Below are 14,576 nucleotides of genomic sequence, written 5' to 3'. Positions count from 1 at the left end.
TGGTGACACTCAAGGCGTACACTAATTGTATTTCCAAAGTCTTAATGTCATCCATAGGCGTTCTTTCGTATTCATATTCGTTCTATTCCTAATTGTACTTTCGTATTCGTTCTATTCCTAACTGTACTTTCGTATTCGTTCTGTTCCTAACTGTACTTTCGTATTCGTTCTGTTCCTAACTGTACTTTTGTACTCAAATGAAAACATTTGAAAAACATTGAAAAAGGGTAGGGGTATGAACTCACCGGTTGAGGAACGTGTCGGCTAGGATGTTAAGCATCAGTTCGGGGCTTGAACGTGTGCGAGGTTCCTACGTAATTAGGCTTTGAACTACTAATTAGTTGAGGATATACACTTCTAGTCGCGAAAACACTTCATTTCAAGTGTTTGGAGTGACCCGAGTGACATCTATGGACGTATATGGCTTGGATATGGAGTTTACTCTTCAAGAGTAAACTCCCAAGAGAGTTTACGGCCCTAATGACCCACTCCCCATGAGTTTACGGCCGTAAACTCATGGTGGGGTGTTCTTGGGTGCTAAATGGCCTTATAACATTTGAGGGGTGATGCTAGGTTTGGTTCTAGCGCTTTGGAATGGAATTAAATCAACACATGGACCATTTGAGGAGTTTACGGCAGTAAACTAGGAGCTTACAGCCGTAAGCTCCCTCACACCCCTTCATTTGATGTTTTGGTGGTCCTAGGTCAATCACATGTGATTCAAACTCATTTTACAAGCCTTGGGATGAATTTAGAACATCATTTGACTAGGATATAGGAGTTTACGGCCCAGGAACCTATCCTTGGGGGGTTTACGGCTGTAAGCTCCGTAAGCTCCTATAGGGGTGGTTTTCATCAAGTTTAAGGCCTCTAACTCATTTGTGGTTGCTTCTAGGTGTTAGTTCAAGGCTTAGGAGGTGTGTAAGTGGCATTTTAACACCTTAAAAGGAGTTTACTAGCCATGAAAGGGTGTTTACGGCCCAAGCATGTCCTTGGGCAGTAAACTCATGTTTAATCCCTAAATGATGAGTTGAAGGTGTTCCAAGTCCATTCCAATAAGTCCTTAAGCCATATCTAAGCCCCAAGGGTGGTTTGGAAGGGTTTTAAGGCTCAAAAACCCCATTTGCATGTGTTCACGGCCTAAGGTTGTTCCAGGGCCGTAAACACATGTTTATGGTCCTATTCCATGATTTGAACACGAAATTGAAGGCTAAAGATGTTATACTAGGAGCTAGGATAGTTACCTTGATGATTTGAAGCTTGATTTGGATGATTTTGGATCAAGAACTTGGATTTGAGGAGAGAGGTTAGAGAGAGAGTGAAAAGGCTTCAAATGAGGCTTAATCAACTTTATATATGGTTTGGATTTGAGACACGTTGGAATTCTACCCGATACTGACGTTAAACGGGGCTTTTGATCGCACCCGATTAAGTTGTCATAACCCGGCGGCGTCGAATCTAAAATTTCTCAAATTTAAAATTTGGGCCGTTTACATGAGTTTCTAAAGGGTTTAGACACTCATGAGATCATCATAAACATATTAATTTAGATAACTTAGCCCAAAAACGAAATCGGAACAAATCGCTAAAGACAGGTTTCACAGACGGAGCGGGTTACGGCGATGGAACAATTTCGGGTTGTCACAAGTTTGGCAATTTGGGTATCCTAAACTTTACGAAAGTCAGTTAAATGCATTCTCAGCATAATCCCTATTGGTCGAATCGTTCTTTTATTCCGTCTGTCGTCTCAGCATAATCCCTTTTGGTATTTTGACTAGCCTAGCCCTCAGAGATTTTCTGAAGTGACTGACAATTTCGAGAGGTGATTCTACTATCTCTAATAGAGATAACATACTTTTGAACACCGAGCAGTCTAACTAATCTCTCGGACACACGTTCCACTAGCTTCTCTATTGTGTCCACCAGCCTTGGGTAACTAGATTATGAAGGACAATACAATCTACAGCCTCTTCTACTCAGGTGTCTCCAACCGTGGTGGTAATTCTGTGGCTTTTGGTATTCTGACCTTAACCTTGATGTGCGTAAGACCCTTGCCTATAAGGCAACAATACTTTTGCTCGCATGCCAAGCCACTACTATAACTTTTTGAGGTCTAGACACTTCTCGTCTGAATCTAGATGAACGGAGTGTTGAGTATCGTGAGCTTCATTAATGACCACTTCTCTGACGTCACAGAACTTCGGTGTCTAGATCAAATCTATGTGGTATAAGGTTTCGTTGTCCATGCACGTTTAACAGCAGAGTTCTGATGAGATCCGGTGCATTAGTGTTGGTATGATCGCACCCGTGACTTCTAAGTTCTTTTCCACCCCTCTCCAGGTTTCACCTGACACAATTCTAGGTTTCTAGGCTTCCTACTGAGTCACCTTTATTCATGTGGACAGATGCGAATGGATGGTCATAATCGATGATTTGACTCTATGATCTGAGTTACTCTTCCCGACTAAGGGTGTCAGCTACTATATTGGCTTAACCCGGACGATAACGAATTTCAAATTCGTAGTCATTAAGTAGTCCATCCCACAGTCGTTTTCTCATGTTCAAGTCTATGGACTATTGGGTAGGCTAATAAGGCGTGGTACCCCTCACTCGGGTACTTCTGAAGTTTTGATCTGAGAGGCGACATGATGATTCGTAATAGGTTTGTTGTTATTGACTCGAAGAATTTTATTTGACGATTAATTATAATGGAAGTTCTTTTTACATAGCACATACATTTTACATGGTGAGGGCCAAGCCAAGCCATGACAGATGACGACGTCGGAATTTCTCGACATAATAGATATCGAGTCGATATGGAAGAAATGATTATCGGGATGATGTGCTATATCAAGAACATAAGACTCAAGTGCTCCCGGTTTCGTCACATGGTATTACCACTGCGATTTTTAGAATCGAAAATAACGAGCGCTAACAATTTGAGAGTCTCGATGATTTGGAGTAATGTACTTCTAATGGAATGATTCCCACAAGGCCTCTCTATAGCCGCCTGGTATACACCAGTCATGTATAATTAAGATTGGAAAGACTGTTGATTGAGTGACTCCGCCCTAATTCCACAACCAAACAAGGAACCGGAAATGAGGCCACATCACTCACTCGAGGTAGGCCATCATAGCTTTACCTGATAGGGTTTTTGAGTTTAATAATTGTGCTGCAAATTTTGTTTTAACGAGGGAGTATTTATAGTTGGTTGTTAAAGTTAGGGAGCGTACCAAAATTTCTAGAGGGTTCTCCGACGCTTCTTTAAGATCCGAGGTTAAACTCCTCCTGCGCCTTTATCATTTCCTTTTTTTGGACAGTCCCTCTTGAAATGTCCTATTTCACCACATAGGTGGCATATTGGACTGATCCTAACATTGGTGGTTAAAGTGATGTGCTTGTTTGGAATTCTACAGAAACGGGTAGTGCGCCCCTTCTTGTTGCAGTTCATGCAGTGCAACACTCGACAGACTCCTAGGTGATGGAATTTGCACTTCTTTCATAGGGGTAGGTTCTCGACATACTGCCTTGTTAGGGTAGCAGTAGGAATGGTAGTAGAAGCAGTAGATGTCGTGGCTGCGGAGGCTGCCACCAGGTGCTATCTCTTGTTCATCTTTTGAGATGATTTGCACTTCTTTTTATCCCAGAACCGTCGTTTCTTACTCTTAGGGTTGAGGTTCGGTGTGTCTTTACAAGCAGGCACTTGCTGCAGTACTTGGTTATCACTGCGATCAGGATTTCAGATAATGTTTCCACTAACATTTGCAATGTTAGCATTCACATGAGCCATGACAACTGCCACGGCTGCTGAAAATGCAACTTGAAACGTAGCTGAGTCTATTTGAAGGATTGGTGTTTTGCCGGTGGGTTGGTTATGTTTCTTCGGAGGCATGATGCTGTTACACGATGTGGAACAAGTTTGTGAGCGACGATGGGTGCATCTAGATGTATTCTAATTATTTATATGCACATATAAATTTCTCCGCATTTCGATCTATGGTTCTCAAAGTTTCAACTTACATCCCTATGATGCAGTCCTGGTAAAAGGGTAGAAGTAAGTTTTTAGAAAAGGTCATGAACAGGGGGTCGCTCGAACTAAGTTATATTTAGATTGGTGGGTATCACTCTCCAACTAGGAAAAGATTTGGAATCAATTTAGAACGGAGACTACATTGGAAAGACGAATGAATTTTTAGAAATAATCACTTAAATGAGATTTCGTGATCCGATTTAATGATATTTGCCGTCACGGAAAAAGGCAATAAGCCTAACACACAATGTAAGTAGTGTAATCACTAACTCACCAGGTAGTATTAATTTATTAATTTATTAAGGTGACGCATCGGCTATATAAACACTTCCCACGTTTCATGCGTGGCTTCCCCCAATGGTTGGGTTGTGCATGGTAACCTATGAATTGAATTAGGGTCGCATGAAGGCTAGGGCAACATTTTAAAGGCTTCATAAGTGCTCAAAACCGTTACTTTTTTCTTCATCAAGCCTTCTAGCCATTTTTGATACTCTTCGGTGGATTAAAGTTACACTTTAATGGATCTTGTGGCTCCTTAATGGAGAATGGACGCTTTTTTCATTCATTAGTGTGTCAGACGTTTTTTTGTGTGGTTTCTTGAGTTTCTTTAATTTTCATTATTAGTTTTACTGAGTAGTTGGTTGGGTGGCTTGTAACCACCAACTTTGTGATAATGGCTTCAGATAAGCCAAGTATGCATGGAAAAAAGAGATAGATGAAACTTTAATCAAAAGAACCTTTGCTCAATTTGAACTGTAGTTATAGTTCACTACTTGTCATAGTGGAGACATGTTCTTGACTTGATACGCATTCAATTGAATATTATGTCTTGGATAGTTTTCACGGTTATACAACTTAGTAGTTCTTGATTTGTTACTAATCTATTGTGACAACCCGATATTCCAATTCAATGTAATGTTCAAAAAGTCAAATATTATAATCTATTTTGGAATCAATAAAAATAACGTCAAAAATGAAATGTTCAAAAGTCTCAATTGGGATACATAAAATGTTAGATACCCATCAAGGTTTTCAGAAATATAAAGAACACTCAAATCCGAGTTATAACGAAGTAGTTAAGACCGAACAAAGATTCGCGACTAAACCGGTAAAACACTGTTGAGTGTAAAAAGTGAAATTTCAATAAAAGACTTTTTAGCCTTAAGTATCTAAACAAAAATCGTAGATAATAACAAACCGTGAGCGTATAAAAAGAACGTCCAAATCTGACTTCGTATGAGAAAGTTATGATTTTTATAAGTTTCAGAACAGCAGTAGACAACTAAAAACTCGAAATAAAGATCGAACGATTTTTAGCCGACACTACCTAAACGAGAATATCTGAACAATAGTAGTACAACAGTAAAAAGATAGACGAAAACGGACATCGAATGAAGAAGTTATGAATTTTTAACAGACTTATCATGTCCCGGCCTGTTAAAAATATATAATTAAAATTAGTGTCAAAATTAGCCGACGGAGTCTAAACGAAAGTTGTAGAGTACATTCTCACATACGCTTGCATATAAAGAGCATAAAAAACAGAGCTCGTATGCGAAAGTTATGAATTTTACAAGTTCGAGGAGCACAAACCGATACGATTTACGCCCAGCGTACCATCGTACGCCCGGCGTACTCGGGTGCCAGGCTTCGGATCGTCCACGTCGCCCCTCTACGCCTCTATGCCCCTGTCCAATCCGAAGAACGCCGACCAAGGATGCGGTCACGCATGACGTCCGGTACGCGCCGCGTAACTCCGCTGGTACGCCCCACGTACGCGAGGGTTCCAGCCCCTATAAAAGGGATGCGAGAGTTACAGGTTCCATTGCTCATTTTCTCTCCTTCTCTCGCGTTTTTACCTCGTTTAGCATGCAAGTAATATCCCGAAGTCCCCGGTTTGATATCCAAGCCCCGACGAAGGTCCGAATCTCCGAGATTCCCGAAAAACTCACCACTTCCCAGTCGAAATGCTGCTCCAGGAAAAATCCCATTTCCGTCAAATCACCACATTTTCCAGGTGAGTTCATACCCATACATTTTTCCCGTTTTCTTTAGTTTTCAGGGGGGGGGGAATACAAGTTAAAACACCAAAATATATTTGAAACTTAACTTGACAGCGTACAACAGCAAAGTTGTGCCCTGTTTACAGGCTATTTTACCCAACCTAAACTTGATATTTTTACAAAACTGTCGAGTACATGTTTAAGAGTTATCCACACCTTGTAACATGTTGAGCAAGGTGTGTACGATTTACACTCATTATTTCAAATGTCATTTTATGGAAATACAAAGACTTGCATAACAAGTTTTCATTCAAACACACACAACACTTTTTTATAAACTAAAACTGGTATAGTTTGAACACTTCGTTTGACAAAGAAATAGTAACTCAATTGACTTATAAAACATATATTTCATTGCACACTACGTGAACTAGTTAAGGAATAAACTTGCGAGACATTCTCCTTCAGGGTACTTGATGCAAACCCACAGCTGTCAACAAAGGATCCAAATCAAATGCCAGATGGACCAGTTACGAGGGCACGAGCTAAAACATTCAAAGAGGCTTTAAATGGATTGGTTAGAGAAGTTTGTACTCAAGAAAGTGTATGGAGACCCATTGGACCCAATCAAAGTTGGATTACCATAATTCAAGTCCAAGAGTGATTTACAAGATACAATAAGAGCCTTTATAAGCCCATTTCGTTTTTTTTCTATATTTTTATGTAATTTTCGTTTTTATATATCCTAAATAAGTGTTGGGGAGATAAAAGGGTCTTAGGTTACATGAACCTTGTGATAAACCATGTCTAGGTTCATAGTTTTAAACTTGGGGGTTAAATGCCTTAAATTAAAGACACTTCTTTAATTCATGGCTCTTTAGGTGCTCTTCCCACACTATAAAAACGTGGTATTTGTATCCATTTGAAATCAATCAAGTTTTGAATACAATTTGTGAGTTTTTAACTCTTTTTTCGTTTTTTGTGAACTTTAGAACTTATCAGGTTTTCATAGCTTGTGGCGTTCAAACTTATCAATCAATTTGGTGGGTTGATTGTGGCGTTTTATACCAAGGTTCTTGTCTCTTTATAGACAACGGGTCGCGGTTTCCACCTTTGTTTTACAATTCTGTAACCAAAAGAACGATCGGGCGAAACGTGTTCAAACCTCAATTTTGGGTGAGATCACATCATTTGGTATCAGAGCCAGTTCTTTGTGTTGCATATCTATTTTGTTTTCTTCCTTGATTACTTGAGTTCTAAGACGCATATTGGTAGCGGGTCTTGTCACAAGTTGTCAAGGTTCTTACTAGCGACTTTTGAATTTCTAAGTTGTCAAACTTCTATATTCTACATTTCTTTTGTTTCCTTTATGTTTTCATTTGGCTATTAGTTTCCTCAAAAAAAAAAAATCAAAGGTAAAAAAAAAAAAAAAAAAAAAACGAAAAGAAGCAAAAAAAAAAAGAAAGAAAAAATAAGCAAAAAAAAAAGATTTACAAAAAAAAAAAGATTTACAAAGAAAAAAACAGAGAAAAAAAAAACAAAAAAAAGGAAAAAAAAAAAGAAAGAAAGAAGAGGAGGATCAAGTAAAGCCTTTTTTTTCTATAAAGTCAATTTGAATTGCAAGTGTAGTCTTTTTTTTCAAAAAAAAAAAAATAACCCATTGTTTGCTTCATCATTAGCAAAGCCAAGTTTGTTTGGCTTTCTTTTCGTGTATTGAGGTTACTTTAATTTGGATACAATTTCTTTTGATTTGTTTGGTAAGTTTGAATTCCTCAAGGCCACAAGTTCAAATTTGATAATTGCTTCTTTAGTTTGTTTAGAACTTTAAGAGTTAAAAGGGAGTGGTAAAAGGCTGTGTGGTGAGACTAAAAGAGGGTAAAAGCCATTCGAGGGATACACGAGGGTTGAGTGAACTATTTTTGAGAGAAACACGTGAGTGAGTGTTGGGAGGAAGTAAATTATTATTATTATTATTATTATTATTATTGTTATTATTATTATTATTATTATTATTTTTGGCAGAAATATAAGATGGGTGATCAAAACCCCCCACCAAACCTTCAAGTTCAAGCTATGATGGATGAGATGCGACGTTTGATGACAAATGAATTTAACCAAGTACATGAAAGAATGGACCGAATGGAGGCACAAGTACAAAGAACTCGATCTCGAGCATCATCACAGGTTTCTAACGGGGAAGAGGAGGATGATGGTTGGGAACCTGAAAGGCGACCAAATAGAAGGAGGTCACGAAGAGATGACAATTTAAGTTCTATTAAAATGAAAGTTCCTTCTTTCAAAGGCAAATCAGACCCGGACGCGTACATTGAATGGGAGACAAAAATGGAGTTCATATTTGATTGTCATGAATATTCCAACCGTAAGAAGGTAAAACTAGCCGTAGTTGAGTTTTCTGATTATGCACTAACATGGTGGGATCAACTTCTAATCACTAGACGGAGAAATGGAGAAAGGCCTATTGAGACATGGGATGAAATGAAGAGTGTCATGCGAAGACGGTTTGTGCCAAGTCATTACTTTTGTGATCTCCACAATAAACTTCAAAGCTTAAAACAAGGCGGCAAGTGTGTTGATGATTACTTCAAAGAAATGGAGGTTATGATGGTTCGTGCCAATATTGAGGAGGATCCTGAGGCAACCATGGCCAGATTCTTAAATGGCTTAAATCTTGAAATTCGTGATCGCGTTGAGATGCAACATTATGTTGAAATTGAAGACATGGTCCATATGGCTGTTAAAATTGAAAAACAATTAAAAAGAGGTGGAGGGTCTCGAAATAACACTTGGAAGGCTAGTACTTCAAAAAAATCAGAAAATACACCTACTTCTTCTTCTAATTCCAAATTTGATCCTAAAACAACAAACTCTTCAAAAGGAAAAACTGATTCTTCTACTTTTAGGAATCGTGACATAAAGTGTTTCAAGTGTCAAGGAAGGGGTCATATTGCAAGTCAATGTCCAAATAAGCTTACCATGGTGGTTAGAGAAAATGGCGAGATCGAAACGGATGAATCAGATTCTATAGTTTCACCGGAAGATTGTAGTGATGATGAAGAGGTGGCTCTTCAAGGTGATTTGTTGGTTGCAAGACGAGCTCTAAACATTCAATCCAAGGAGGGAGACGATGCCCAAAGGGAGAATATATTTCATACTCGTTGCTATGTTCAAGGCAAGGTATGTAGTGTTATAATTGATGGTGGGAGTTGTACTAACGTTGCAAGTACTTCCATGGTTGAAAAGTTAGGTATACCCACGATGAAGCATCAAAAACCATACAAACTTCAATGGCTCAATGATAGTGGTGAGGTGCGAGTTACAAAACAGGTGATGGTTTCATTTCGGATTGGAAGATATGAAGACGAGGTGTTGTGTGATGTTGTTCCTATGCAAGCCACTCACTTGCTGCTAGGTAGACCATGGCAATATGATAGACACGTAAGTCACGACGGTTTCACTAACAAATACACTTTTGTTTACAAAACAAAACCGGTAACTCTTGTACCAATGTCACCAATTCAAGTTTACCAAGATCAAGTAAAACTTCAACAAGATGCGAAAAAAGAGAGCGAAGGAAAAAAAGAGAGTGAGAAAAAAAAAGATGATGAACAAAAAAAATGAGTGAGAAAACAGAAGAAAGTGAACAAAAAAAAGAAAGTGAACAAAAAAAGAGAGTGAAAAAAACAAAGAAAACATGAAAAAAAGAGGGAAAGAAAAAAAGGAAAATAAATATATTGCACTGGCAAAAAAAAGTGAGATAAAAGAAGCTTTAAAATCAGAAATGCATTTTGTGCTTCTTTTGTTCAAAGAAGCTCCAATAGCCACTAACGTTTCGGTCGGAACTCTTCCGAGCGATGTTACCTCTCTCTTGCAGGAATTTGGAGACTTGTTTGCTGAGGATGTTCCAAATGGGTTGCCACCAATTCGTGGGATTGAACACCAAATTGACTTTATGCCTGGGGCGTCTATTCCCAACAAACCAGCCTATAGAACAAGCCCTGAAGAAACCAAGGAGCTACAAAGGCAAGTTGAAGAGTTACTTGCAAAGGGATTGGTTCAAGAAAGTATGAGCCCTTGTGCCGTTCCAGTCTTGTTGGTGCCAAAGAAGGATGGTTCTTGGAGAATGTGCGTAGATTGTCATGCCATCAACAATATTACGGTAAAGTATCGTCATCCCATTCCCCGACTCGATGATATGCTTGATGAGTTGTATGGAGCAAAACTTTTTTCCAAAATTGATTTAAAAAGCGGGTATCACCAAATTCGCATGAAAGAAGGTGATGAGTGGAAAACAGCTTTTAAAACAAAACATGGTTTATATGAATGGTTAGTAATGCCTTTTGGCCTAACTAATGCTCCTAGTACCTTCATGAGATTAATGAACCATGTTTTGCGTGAATATATTGGCAAATTTGTGGTTGTTTACTTCGATGATATTTTGATTTATTCAAAGTGTCCAAAAGATCACCTTGAGCATCTGACATGTGTTTTGAGTGTGCTTAGGAAAGAAAGGCTATATGCTAACTTGAAGAAGTGTACCTTTTGTACTGACCAAGTTGTTTTCCTTGGGTATGTGGTGAGCTCCCAAGGAGTGGCTGTTGATGAAGAAAAGGTAAAAGCCATCCAAGATTGGCCAACTCCAAAGACTATAAGTGAAGTTCGAAGTTTTCATGGCCTGGCAAGTTTTTATCGCCGGTTTCTCAAACATTTTAGCACTTTAGCATCACCACTTACAGAAATCATCAAAAAGAATGTTGGGTTTAAATGGGGCAAAGAACAAGAGCATGCTTTTCAACAACTCAAGTTTCACTTAACTCATGCTCCTTTGTTGTCTTTGCCTAATTTTGACAAAACATTTGAAATTGAATGTGATGCATTAGGAATTGGAATTGGTGCTGTTTTGATGCAAGAGGGTAAACCTTTGGCATATTTCAGTGAAAAATTAAGTGGGGCAACTTTAAATTACCCAACTTATGACAAAGAGCTTTATTCTTTGGTCCGAGCATTAAAAACATGGCAACATTATCTGTGGGCTAAAGAATTTGTAATTCATTCAGATCATGAGTCCTTAAAGTTTCTAAAAGGACAACACAAATTAAACAAAAGACATGCTAGGTGGATGGAGTTCATTGAGACATTTCCTTATGTCATCCGATACAAGAAAGGTAAGGAAAATGCTGTGGCTGATGCTTTGTCACGTAGACACTCTCTATTTTCTTCTCTAGATTTCAAAATTCTAGGATTTGAACAAATCAAGGAATTATACCACAATGACGTTGATTTTGGTCAGATTTACCAAGCTTGTGAACAATGCTCTTTTGAAAAGTTTTTCTTACATAATGGTTTTTTGTTCAAAGAATCAAGACTTTGCATTCCTAAATCTTCCTTGCGTGAGCTTTTGGTTAGAGAAGCACATAGTGGAGGCCTTATGGGACATTTTGGGATCGCAAAAACATTATCTACTTTGCAGGAACATTTCTTTTGGCCAAAAATGAAGGTGGATGTTGGAAGAATTTGCAATAATTGTATTGTGTGCAAGCAAGCCAAATCCAAGGTTCAACATCATGGTTTATATACTCCACTTCCAATACCATGCGAACCATGGGTTGATATTTCAATGGACTTCGTGTTGGGTCTACCAAGATCCAAAAGTGGAAAGGACTCTATTTTTGTGATTGTTGATAGGTTTTCTAAAATGGCTCATTTTATTGCATGCAATAAAACTAATGATGCATCTCACATTGCTGATTTGTTTTTTAGAGAAATGTCAGGTTGCATGGAATGCCAAAAACCATTGTCTCAGATCGGGATTCTAAGTTTTTGAGTTATTTTTGGAAAACTTTGTGGGCAAAATTAGGGACAAAACTCTTGTTTTCAACAACTTGCCACCCACAAATGGATGGTCAAACAGAAGTGGTGAATAGGACCTTGTCCACCTTGTTGAGGGCTTTAATAAAGAAGAACATCAAAACATGGGAGGACTGTTTGCCACATGTTGAGTTTGCATACAATCGTGCCACTCATTCTGCTACAAAAATGTCACCATTTGAAATCGTATACGGTTTTAATCCTTTGACTCCTTTGGATTTATCACCTTTGCCTTTTTCTGAGCAGGTTAACTTAGATGGAAACAAAAAGGCTGAATTTGTGAAACAGATACATGAGAAAGCAAGACTAAATATAGAAAGAAGAACGGAGCAATATTCAAAACAAGCGAATAAAGGGCGACGCAAGATGATTTTTGAACCGGGTGATTGGGTTTGGTTACATATGAGACAAGAACGATTTCCAGCCCAACGACGTTCAAAATTGCTTCCAAGAGGGGACGGTCCTTTCCAAGTTTTAGAGCGTATCAATGACAATGCATACAAATTGGACCTGCCGGGTGAGTATAATGTTAGTGCAACTTTCAATGTAACTGATCTAGCTCCTTTTGATGTAGGTTCTGATTTGAGGACAAATCCTTTTCAAGAGGAGGGGAATGATGCAAACCCACAGCTGTCAACAAAGGATCCAAATCAAATGCCAGATGGACCAGTTACGAGGGCACGAGCTAAAACATTCAAAGAGGCTTTAAATGGATTAGTTAGAGAAGTTTGTACTCAAGAAAGTGTATGGAGACCCATTGGACCCAATCAAAGTTGGATTACCATAATTCAAGTCCAAGAGTGATTTACAAGATACAATAAGAGCCTTTATAAGCCCATTTCGTTTTTTTCTATATTTTTATGTAATTTTCGTTTTTATATATCCTAAATAAGTGTTGGGGAGATAAAAGGGTCTTAGGTTACATGAACCTTGTGATAAACCATGTCTAGGTTCATAGTTTTAAACTTGGGGATTAAATGCCTTAAATTAAAGACACTTCTTTAATTCATGGCTCTTTAGGTGCTCTTCCCACACTATAAAAACGTGGTATTTGTATCCATTTGAAATCAATCAAGTTTTGAATACAATTTGTGAGTTTTTAACTCTTTTTTCGTTCTTTGTGAACTTTAGAACTTATCAGGTTTTCATAGCTTGTGGCGTTCAAACTTATCAATCAATTTGGTGGGTTGATTGTGGCGTTTTATACCAAGGTTCTTGTCTCTTTGTAGACAACGGGTCGCGGTTTCCACCTTTGTTTTACAATTCTGTAACCAAAAGAACGATCGGGCGAAACGTGTTCAAACCTCAATTTTGGGTGAGATCACATCAGTACTCCTAAGTACCACATAAAAGTCCTATAGTTATAATCAGAATCTCCTGGAGGGAGAACGTGATAGTTGTGTATAGATCTATAACGGACCTGACAAACCCGCTCCTAAGCTGCTTGCAACAGCTGACAAGTGTCATAACATTCCGACGCCTGAAGAACGTCGCATACAAGGTCTCCTAGTCAATAGTATGGTTATAACATCTCACATGGGGTATTAACAAAACATAAAGTTCACGGGAATTCTAAGATTTTGCACAAAAGAGTTTTATTTAAATATAAAACCACATATAAGTATGACGATTTACTTACATATACTAAATCTCGGTTCAGTTGAGACTACAACAAACCTTTTTGAAAATATTGGATTTTCTAGTAACAAACCTGTAACAAACTTAAATGAACTACATTCATTCTTCACTCATAAAATGCTTATGAACTCACCAGCTTTATGCTGATACTCTTTTTTCAAAACAACTTGTATTCTCAGGTAATCAGTAATACAGGTAACCACAAGATTTCTGAAGTCAAGACGCTAAGGCATAGATTCTCTTGCTATATTTTGAACATCATATGTAATTTATTTGGAAACATGTATTTTGGAAACAATGTAACCTTTTAAATTATATCTATGACGGTTGTGTTTTACTTTCTGCACTATGGTTATGATACTGAGCATGACGTCCTCCGCCCCCGAACGTTTCCGCTGTTCAGGTTTAGGGTGTGACAGATTGGTATCAGAGCTTTGTTTATAGTGAACTAAGTATATCGAACCATGTAAGATATACAAACTATAAATGCAACGGGACAAAACTCCTCTAACGTAACTTTTCAAAAAAATACTTTAAAAATAAAAATTTGTATTTTTATAAAAGTATTCGTACAATCGACTCACTGGTTCAATATCACAATGGCAATAACATAAAAGTATTGAGACAAGTTGGACACCGTGATCCAGCTTCGGGGTATGAAGTCATATCTTGGATAAATATAGACTGGTCAACTATATTTAGCCAAAGTATGACCAACATATGCCGAAGAAGAATCATGATGAACAACAAGTCTTCAACTTACCCACAAACTTGAGAATCAAACATAAAAATACTATAGGAGTATTTTAGCACAAATAATCACATTATATATTTGCCATAACTAATTTCTTATACCAAAATTCCACGCGATATCCTTCTTATCCTTATTCTCGTACAGGCGCGATGGCAGGATTTCACTTGCCGGGTGATCCCTACTTTCCCAACCAAGGGAATGCCTGTTGGATTGTGGAAGACCCATAGGAAGATTCTAAAGAGGAACCCATGGAAGAGGAAGA

General features: G+C 38.2%; 1 pseudogene; it reads left to right on the top strand.

The window, feature by feature from the left end:
* The first annotated feature begins 8,067 nt into the window (after positions 1 to 8,067).
* On the top strand, positions 8,068 to 12,726 carry LOC145099353 (uncharacterized; annotated as a pseudogene).
* The last annotated feature ends 1,850 nt before the right edge of the window (positions 12,727 to 14,576 follow it).

The sequence above is a fragment of the Lactuca serriola genome, chromosome 4 (assembly GCF_051521515.1).
Source record: "Lactuca serriola cultivar US96UC23 chromosome 4, Lser_US96UC23_V15, whole genome shotgun sequence".
In the NCBI taxonomy this organism is placed as follows: domain Eukaryota; kingdom Viridiplantae; phylum Streptophyta; class Magnoliopsida; order Asterales; family Asteraceae; genus Lactuca; species Lactuca serriola.
The sequence above is the reverse complement of the archived record's forward strand: the minus strand, read 5'-3'. Positions and strand labels throughout refer to the sequence as shown.